General features: G+C 39.0%; 1 protein-coding gene across 8 annotated transcripts in view; it reads right to left on the bottom strand.

Moving 5' to 3' along the window:
• LOC138848811 (uncharacterized) overlaps positions 1-10,007 on the bottom strand; it is a 546,369-nt gene that overhangs the window by 510,467 nt on the left and 25,895 nt on the right. The gene's annotated exons all lie outside the window — the stretch shown is intronic.

Below are 10,007 nucleotides of genomic sequence, written 5' to 3' on the forward strand. Positions count from 1 at the left end.
GACAGAAAAAAAAAAAAACAGCATGCAAAATTGTAGAGCAGTGGACAAACCAAAAGGTATCAGTGTTTCAGAATTAAAAGAACTGTGGAAAGGAAATTAATATACAAAAGCTCAACACTAAAAGAAATATGACCACAGGAGAAGAGATGTCAAGGAATCACAAATGATGAAGAAATTTTAAGGAAAGTGAGGCTGGGAAATTGCTGTACATTTACAAAATAAACCAGCATTTAATGACATGTGGTTTAGTACATTGCCCAGCAAGAGAGAAAAAGTAAAGGCAAAAAACAAAAATGAAAATTACTATCCATCTCATAAGAAAACTTCATTCCCTTCCATGAAAAGTGTTTTCCTGGTTTAAATTGATGATCACTCTAGTTGGGGGCTTAATACTATTTCCCAGAAATGTTTGGTTGGAATTGTTGCCAACCAACATGTCTCTGTATTCCTTTAAACATTTATAATAGAGCCGGCACTGCGGCGAAGTGGGGAGAACTGCCACCTGCAGTGCCAGCATCCCATATGGGTGTCTGTTCGAGTCCCGGCTGCTCCACTTCCGATCCAGCTCTCTGCTATGGCCTGGGAAAGCAGTGGAAGATGGCCCCAGTCCTTGGGCCCCTGTACCCACGTGGGAAGACCCGAAGGAGGCTCCTGGCTCCTGGCTCCTGGCTCCTGGCTTCAGATCAGCACAGCTTAGGCCATTGCAGTCATCTAGGGAGTGAACCAGTGGACGGAAGACTCTCTCTCTCCCTCTCTCTCTCTCTCTTCCTCCCTCTCTCTCTCTCTCTGCCTCTCCTTCTCTGTGTAAATCTGATTTTCAAATAAATAAATAAATCTTAAAAAAACTATTTGTAATCAACTTACAGAACAAATCCATCACCACCTATTATCTGCCATATGTTTACCCACCCTTAGTATAAATTTCTCTTTTTATTAATTAATTCACACAGTATCTAAATCCTGAAGTAAGAAAATAGAATTTAGGTCTTTTGATTTTTAGTTCACCTTAAAAGTTAATATTAAGTGCCAGCGCTGAGGCATGGGTTAAAGCACTGGCCTACAAGGCCAACGTCCCATATGGGTGCCAGTTCAAGTCCTAGCTGCTCCACTCCAATCCAGCTCTCTGCTATGGCCTGGGAAAGTAGTAGAAAATAGCCTAAGCCCTTAGGCCCTTGCACCTGCGTCAGAGACCCAGAAGAAGCTCCTGACTTCTGGCTTTGGATCAGCATAGCTTTAGCCATTGTGGTCATTTATGGAGTGAACCAGTGGATGGAAAACCTTTCTCTCTCTCTCTGGCTCTCCTCTCTCTGTAACTCATTCAAATAAATAAAATAAATCTTTAAAAAATAAGTTAGTATTAAATTCTGCTTTCTATAGAATTTCCTAATATGCACTCAGTTTTTCATTAATCAGGGTAATAGAGAGATGAAGGTCATAGATTACCAAAATCTGATTTAAAAAAAGCTAATAAAAACAAATTTTTAATGGAGTCAATGTAAATTTACTTAGTTAAAATTACATTCAGTTGGCTAATTAAATTATGATACATTTAGACAATGGAATACATACAACTATTTTTTAAAAGATTCAGCTGAGTTATGACACATATTTCAAAAAGTTCTTGAAAAATGTAATTAAAAGATGATGTACATTTCCATGAAATTTTTGAATCTCTCTCATCCATATTATCATACATACACCAAATTCTCAAAATATTGTAAAGAGCTACACACCCTTCCTTCTTTTCTCTACTTGCAATCAGGATTACAAAATTTTCCAGACTTGGAAGTAGGGAATACTATATTCTCAGAGGCATCAAATACAACAAAGCCATGCCTCAACTATTCAATCTGTAGAGAAATTATTTGTCAGAATATTTTGTTTTAAAGATTCTTAAAAACACAAATCTGAATAACTTCTTTCCAAGACCATTACCTATTGTTCTTTATAGGAAGGTAAGAGAATGAATCAGTCAACTCTATTTGACAATCAAAGACTGTAAGAGAAAGGGTACTTTAGAAAAACAGTCTCAATCCTTTTTTTTTTTTTTTTTTGGACAGGCAGAGTTAGAGAGAGAGAGAGAGTGGAGAGCTGGACTGGAAGAAGAGCAACTGGGACAGAATCCAACCCCCAAACCAGGACTAGAACCTGGGGTAACGGCGCCACAGGCAGAGGATTAGCTAAGTGAGCCGTGGTGCCAGACCATCCCAATCCATTTTAATAGCTAATCAGTGGGGCCAGTGCTGTGGCATAGCAGGTAAAACTGCTGCCTGTGGCACTGGCATTCCATGTGGGTGCTGGTTGAAGACCGGGCTACTCTACTTCTGATCCAGCTCCCTGCCAAGATACCTGGGGAAGCAGCATAAGGTGGTGCAAGTACTTGGGTGCCTGCACCCACATGGGAGACCCAGAAGAAGCTCCTGGAGTGAACCAGCAGTTGGAAGCTCTCTCTCTCTCTATATATATATATGTAACTCTGCCTTTCAAATAAATCAATATTTTTTTAAAAAAATAATCAGATCAAAAAGTCTGAATTGCAAAATGTTCTGAGTTCATGAAAACATTACAATTTAAAAATTTATAAATAAATTGATATTTTCTTTTTTAATCCCATTAAGCTGGGTGGTAAAAATGTCATCTTAAGTGCTGAAGTGATCATATTAAGTGTTATAGTGAACATATAGATAAGATTAAGTATCTGGTAGTTATAATAGATGGAATTAAAAAGGAGAAAATGTTCCAACATGGGAAGCAGTCCACACAGCAGACTCATAATGACAATCACTTTATGCAGCACTCTGACCTCAGTATCAGGCCTTAAGGTTTCCTGGTCTGGCAGAAAAGCCCATGAGAGCATTTCAGGCATGGAAAGCCAAGACACTGTGGCAAAAATGTTCTAAATGAAGGCTCTCTGTGAATGAGACCCCAGTGGAAAGAAGTGGCCATCAAAGAAGGATGTACTTTTCTCTTAGGGGAGGAGAGAACTTCCACTTTGCTTATGGCCTTTTCTAGATACTGACAGAGTTTGTGGACTCAGAAGGTTTCCATAGCCTAGGAAGCTCATGTCAAGAGTCTCAAGTGGTCACTGACATCATACATAAGAATGTTAATTGTTAAATCAACAACAGAAATCACTGTGCACTAACTCCCCATGCAGAACCTCTGTCCTCAATGAGTTGTACTATGAGAGTTAACTAAAACTTGTTCTCAAATAGTTGTGTGTGTGTGTGTGTGCGCAAATTGTTGAAATCTTTACTTAGTATAGAGTTGGTCTTCTGTGTACAAAATTAACTGAAAATGAATCTTAATGGAGAATGGGACTGGGAAGGGGAGAGGGAGGAGAAGGAGGAGTGGGAATGTGGGTGGGAGGGACAGGTATAGTGGGAAGAATAACTATTTCTAAAGTTGTACTTATAAAATTTGTATTCCTTAAATAAAAGGGTTTTTTTGGAAATTTTTTTAAAAAATTAGTTATTTGCACTACTGTGGAAAGTACAGTATTTCAGAGTGACACTTCCCTTACCAACAGGCACCACTGGTTTGCAAAAGCCTGTTGAAATAATTTTTTAATTCATGCAAAAAGAATATAATTATATATCATTAAGAGGCAAAAACATTTAGAAGAGAGTGGAATCCAGTAAAATGTATGTGTGGGGCTTTGAATTTCACCTGTGCCATTTGTTAGTTACATGACTGAGGGCAAGTCACATAACTTCTCTGAAACACAACTCAGTAAAATGGGATTATTATAAGAAAAAAATGCAGTCACCTAGAGTCTCCATCTCAGATCTGTTCATTCAGGGGAGAAAGTAAGTCCTTGGGATTCAAGTTATTTTTTATCCTTGCCATAAATATTCTTAAAGTAGAAATATATGCAGGGAATTTCAAAGAACAAACATCAAGTGCTTTTCATGCATAAGATAAGACCATGTCTATGTGTATGAATATGTTAAATATACATTAAAAATTTCCCAAAGTCTACATAAGAAATCGTTGGTAGTATTTCTGTCTGCAAAGTGAGACTAGGAGTTTTAAGGGGGAAGAGCTCACAGAGGAAGATTTTAACTTTCATTTTATTCTCTCCTGGAATGTACATATATTATTGCATGATTCAAAAAATAATTTGGAAGACAAATGAATTATTGCAAATAACAGCATGAGGTAATACAATACACTTACTATATGAAAGTAATAAATCCATGACCCTTTTCTCAAAGACTAATCTATGAAACTAAGTATAAAAATTATCAAAAATATTAAAGTGGTAATAAATGATTTTTAACAATGCCTTATAGACACATGATACCTTTGAGCTAATGACTCTGACATTCGTACAGAAAAGAGTACAGAGGCTGGCATTGTGACACAATGGGTTAAACTGCCACCTCTACGTCAGCATCCCATATTGAAGTTTCAGTTTGAATCCCAGCTGTTCCACTGCCAACCTAGCTCCCTCTAATGTGCTTGGGAAAGCAGCGTAAGATGGCAGAAGAACTTGGGCTCCTGCTACCAATGTGGGAGACCCAAGTAGAGTCATGGGCTCCTGGCTTCAGCCTGTCCCATCCCAGGTCCTGTGCTCATTTAGGGAGTAGATCAGCAGATGAATGATTCTCTCTCTCTCTCTCTCTAGGGAGTAAATCAGCAGACGAATGATTCTCTCTCTCTCTCTCTCTCTTCCTCTCTCCCTCTTTAACTCCACCTTTCAAACAAATCTTTAAAGTAAATAAAAAATAAAAACCCAGACAACGGACTATTGCCCACTCACGATTCCATCTTCTATCCTGATATCATCTCCTAGCGCTTTTCCTCATGACTTCCAGTGTCTGCATCTCAAATACTGTGGATTTGTTCCTGCCTTTGGGCCTATGCTCTGGCTGTTCACCTTACCTGAAATCTACCCAGGAACCTGGCTGACTCCCTGATTGCTTTTCAGCCTCTGCACAATCATCTCTCTAGGAACACCTGCCTTTCCTCACCGATTTCTCTATTTTCATATATCCCAGCTTACTCACCAACTTCCTGATATCCTGACACCACTTACCCAGTTCTTTCTTTATTTATTTTTTTGTTCTCATTGCACCTAAAATCTCCTAACCTACTCTGTCGTCTACTTATTTGTTATGCTTATTCTCTGCCTAAGCCTCATTAGAATGTAAGCTTCTGCAGGGCAAGGATTAGTGTCTGGTTTGCTTATGACTCAAGTATCCAAGGCTGTCTGGCACCTAGTAAATTCTCCATGAATACTGGTTGAAAAAGATTTAAAAAATAGCCCAAAAATGACCAATAAATTTCAAAGACTGTTCAGAACTTACAGCATAGAAAAAAATTGGTTATGCAATAAACTAGACGTTTTTGCATTGTTTTTTCTTAATGAAATTTCAGCTTCCACAGCTTTCTGGTTGAAATTTAAAATTTACAGAAGAAATGCAGCCGTATTCCCACAACTGTACCTAAACCTCTTTCATATCTAGGATTCAAATCCTGGGCTCTTCTAAGAGCTCACAGCTCTTGGAGGAGTTGTGCATTTATCAGTGCTGACACAAATGGGCCCACATAGTATTTTGTACATATGGTGTTAACTTTTATGCTTTAATATATATGTGCAATATGGCTGAGTTATACTTACTCCAGGAACCATCACTTTTATTTTACTGACTTTTGTGTATTTAAAAACCTCAGGCATAATACAGTGTTGAATTAACAAAGTTTTTTGATGTTTAATTTCCAAAGAAGTAAGAAAAAGAAAAGAATCATTGTTTTAACACAACTTTCTTCATGGCTTCTATAAGGTAAAATTCTCCCAACTTTAGGAAGAGCATGAAAATTATAAAATGGACATGAAGTCCCCAAATTACTTCCCATCAACTTCAAGTACATTTTTGTGACTAATTTGTTTAAAATATGTGACATGAAAAACGTGTGGCACTTATGAAAAAATATTGACAAAATATATTCAAACATTAATTAAAAATTTACTGTGGGCCGGCGCCGCGGCTCACTAGGCTAATCCTTCGCCTTGCGGCGCCAGCACACCAGGTTCTAGTCCCAGTCGGGGCGCCGGATTCTGTCCCAGTTGCCCCTCTTCCAGGCCAGCTCTCTGCTGTGGCCAGGGAGTGCAGTGGAGGATGGCCCAAGTGCTTGGGCCCTGCACCCCATGGGAGACCAGGAGAAGCACCTGGCTCCTGCCATTGGATCAGCGCAGTGCACCGGCCTCAGCGCGCCGGCTGTGGCGGCCATTGAAGGGTGAACCAACGGTAAAGGAAGACCTTTCTCTCTCTCTCTCACTGTCCACTCTGCCTGTCAAAAAAAAAAAAAAAAAAAATTTTCTGTGGCCATAGATGGCAGTCATTTCAAGCTGAATCTTAGTTTTGCTTTTCAATTTAATCTTACAGTTATCACAACACAACAAAATGACAGAAAAGGAGCATTTAATTAATTTTAAGTAACACAGGCTCATTTAAAAAACAAAGATGCAAAGATGAAAAAGAATGAACACAAATATAATGGGGGATAAAGTTGAGTTTGAAACATAAAAATAACCAATAAAAAAGAATAAAAATTAAGGCAATATAAATGAATTAGATTGGCATTAACTGAATTAAATAGACAGTATATATTCAAAAACTTATATAACTGCTATGTAAGTGTTAAATAAATCCAGAGATATAAATAAGGACAACAAAGAAGTTTGTAAATGTATCATAGTGAAATATAATTCTATAAAATAGGAAAATCAGTTGAATACAAAATTTTCTAACATGGTTTTGAATGGACTGTATTCAAGCTTACTTTCATCTATATATATATATTAGAAATTTTTATTCTGATTGAACTATATTATGCTCTTGGACTTAATTTCTATGCCTGATAGATAACAGAATTGGGCTTTGGCTAAACCAATGACTTACCTTATATTTGGGGCAGTTATAAGGCTCAGATTTCCTGAAATACCTTCAATTTCAAATATTTTCCTGTCCTTATCAGTTTTTGTTTCCCAATGCTTTGTTCCAACAGGTGGTTAAAAATAGTCTTTGGGGGTATGGACATTTGATACAGTGGTTAAGATATCACCTGAGATGCCCACATCCCATGTCATGATGGTTCAGTTCAAGTATGAGTCCACTTCTGATTCAGCTTCCTACTAATGCACACCCTGGAAGACAGCAGATGATGGCTCAAGTACTTGGGTCCCTGCCACCATATCTAAGACCTGCATTGAATTGTGGGCCCCTGGTTTCAGCCTGGCCCAACCCTTGCTTTTATGGGCATTTGCAGAGGGACCCAGAGGATAGAATTATCCAGTCTTGGTCTCTGTCTCTCTTTCAAATAGAAATAAATATTTTAAAACTGAATTTAAAAATTCTTTTTATAGCAGATATTTCGTGTAGTAGTTGGGATGACATTTGGAATGCTTGTATCCCACATTAGAGTGCCTAGGTTTGAGTCCTGGCTCCAGCCCTAATTCTAGCTTCAAGATGGAGTGCACTGGCTGGCACCGTGGCTCACTAGGCTAATCCTCTGCCTGTGGCGCCAGCACCCCAGGTTCTAGTCTCAGTCAGGGCGCTAGATTCTGTCCTGGTTGCTCCTCTTCCAGTCCAGCTCTCTGCTGTGGCCCGGGAAGGCAGGGGAGGATGGCCCAAGCACTTGGACCCTGCACCCACATGGGAGACCAGGAGGAAGCACCTGGCTCCTGGTTTCGGATCAGCACAGTGCGCCGGCAGTAGCGGCCATTTTGGGGGTGAATCAGATGGGAGATCTCTCCCTATCTTTCTTTCTTGTTGTCTCTAACTCTCCATCTCTCTGCCTTTTAAACAGCGAAATAAATAAAGAAAAACAAACATTATCTTTCTCTATTATAATTCTAAATTTCTAAAATTTTAGAAATATGTGGGATTGATTTAACTCAATTCAAAAAATAATATTTCAGGAGAACCTATGTGTTAATCTCTTTAATGCAATGCATTGTTTAGTCCCTTGGTATAACATTTGTATATAAACAATGCACTATAATAAAAAATTTTTATCTTTTTGATCTGGCAGGATCTCTCCTGACAAAAGTTATTAGCTGCTAGTTTTTGTAAGTGAAAATATATGGTATTTTAAAAAATTTCACAATTCATTATGTATACAAACTCAGACTTGATTTCTCCACCAGCCCATCAGGTTAAATTAAATAAATTATTAGCATTAAAAATCTAGACAGCTACTTAATCAAATAACAAATACCTGAGCAGACTACATGAATCATGTACACCAATGTACTCACATTCAGGCCCAATGACCACAGAAATACCTGTCCTTTACTGACTTTAAACAAATGACTGGTTATTCGGGCTTATTTGATCCTCAGGAGGTAAGAAAAAACAAACAGTGAGCTATGAGTATTTGTCCATCAGTGCAGACCCCATCAGGACGAAGGGGAGCAGACCCAAGGAATGATGAATGGGGAGCTGATGAACCAAACGGATCCTGCTCTCATCTTATGGTTCTTCATGCAATGATACGTGAGCACCGCACCCCTGACCTGCCACTTTGCTTTCATGTCTCACTTGACTTTTTGCTGTCATGAATTTCTGTTAATCGCCCACTAATTTCCATTAGAACACTTCATACTATTTCTGACCACACTAGGCTCTATGGGTTGAACTGCATCATGGCAAATAGGAAATAACTGATCTCCTCTCCACAGAGTTTTCATGGACTGAATAGATACTATATGGAAAGTACTCAATATTCATACCCTGGGGCCAGCACTGTGATGTAGCTACTGCCTGTGATGCTGGCATCCCATACGGGTGCCAATTCATGCCTCGGCTGCTCCACTTCCAATCCAGCTCCCTGCTAATGGCCTGGAAAAGCAGCAAAAGACAGCCCAAGTGTTTGGGTCCCTGATACCCAAGTGGGAGAACTTGGTGAAGCTCCTGGCGCCTGGCTCATCCTTGGTCATTATAGCCACTTTGGGAGTGAACCAGCACATTTCTCTCTCTCTCTCTCTTTCTCTCCCTCTCTCCCTCTCTCTCTCTTATTCCGCCTTTCAAATATATAAAAAATCTTTTAAAAATAATGAAAATATTCATATTTTCTTTCCATCTGTATCTCTCTCCTTCATATTCTTTCATAACATATTCTTACAACATACTCTTCATATTTGGTATTGATGGGAACCAGTATCTCTTCTTTTTTTTCTTTTTTTTTTTCTTTTTTTTCTTTTTTTTTTTTTTTTTTTGACAGGCAGAGTGGACAGTGAGAGAGAGAGAGACAGAGAGAAAGGTCTTCCTTTTGCCGCTGGTTCACCACCACAATGGTCACTGCGGCCGGCACGCTGCAGCTGGCACACCTCGCCGATCCAAAGCCAGGAGCCAGGAGGTTCTCTACTGCACTCCCGGGCCACAGCAGAGATCTGGACTGAAAGAGGGGCAACCGGGACAGAATCCTGCGCCCCGACCGGGACTAGAACCCAGTGTGCCGGCACTGCAGGCGGAGGATTAGCCTATTGAGCCGTGGCGCTGGCCAAGGGAAACAGTATCTCTAAGGAAACTTTTTTTTAACTGCAGCCAGTACCTGAATTATCCTAAGCTAATATAATATGCTGGACAGATAGCATGAATGGATTGAGATTTATAATTTCCAATGAGTATTTTCAAAGTTCTCATGAACATTTATACTGCTCTCTGTTTAACATATATATTTTTAATTATCCTCAGTAGGACATATATAACATGTTTCTGGTGAAGAAAGCAGAAACAGAGAAAGTAAGAGAGACAAAAATAAATAAATAAAATTAGACTTAATGAATAATTCATATTTATTCAGCAGCTATTCATTTGCTCAAAAAATTATTGAGTATGCCAGGGAGTAGGTAAACAGATCAGTCCCTGCCTTCAGATTCCAGTAGTGAGACAGACACCATACTACAAAATCAATTAATAGTAGTAACTGCTAGAGAAAAACGAAGCTGGCAAAAACTCACAGGGAGATGCTGGTTTGGATAGGGTGGGAGAAGACAT

This window comes from Oryctolagus cuniculus, chromosome 2, assembly GCF_051225735.1.
Source record: "Oryctolagus cuniculus isolate XC-2025 breed Fujian yellow rabbit chromosome 2, ASM5122573v1, whole genome shotgun sequence".
NCBI classification, from domain to species: domain Eukaryota; kingdom Metazoa; phylum Chordata; class Mammalia; order Lagomorpha; family Leporidae; genus Oryctolagus; species Oryctolagus cuniculus.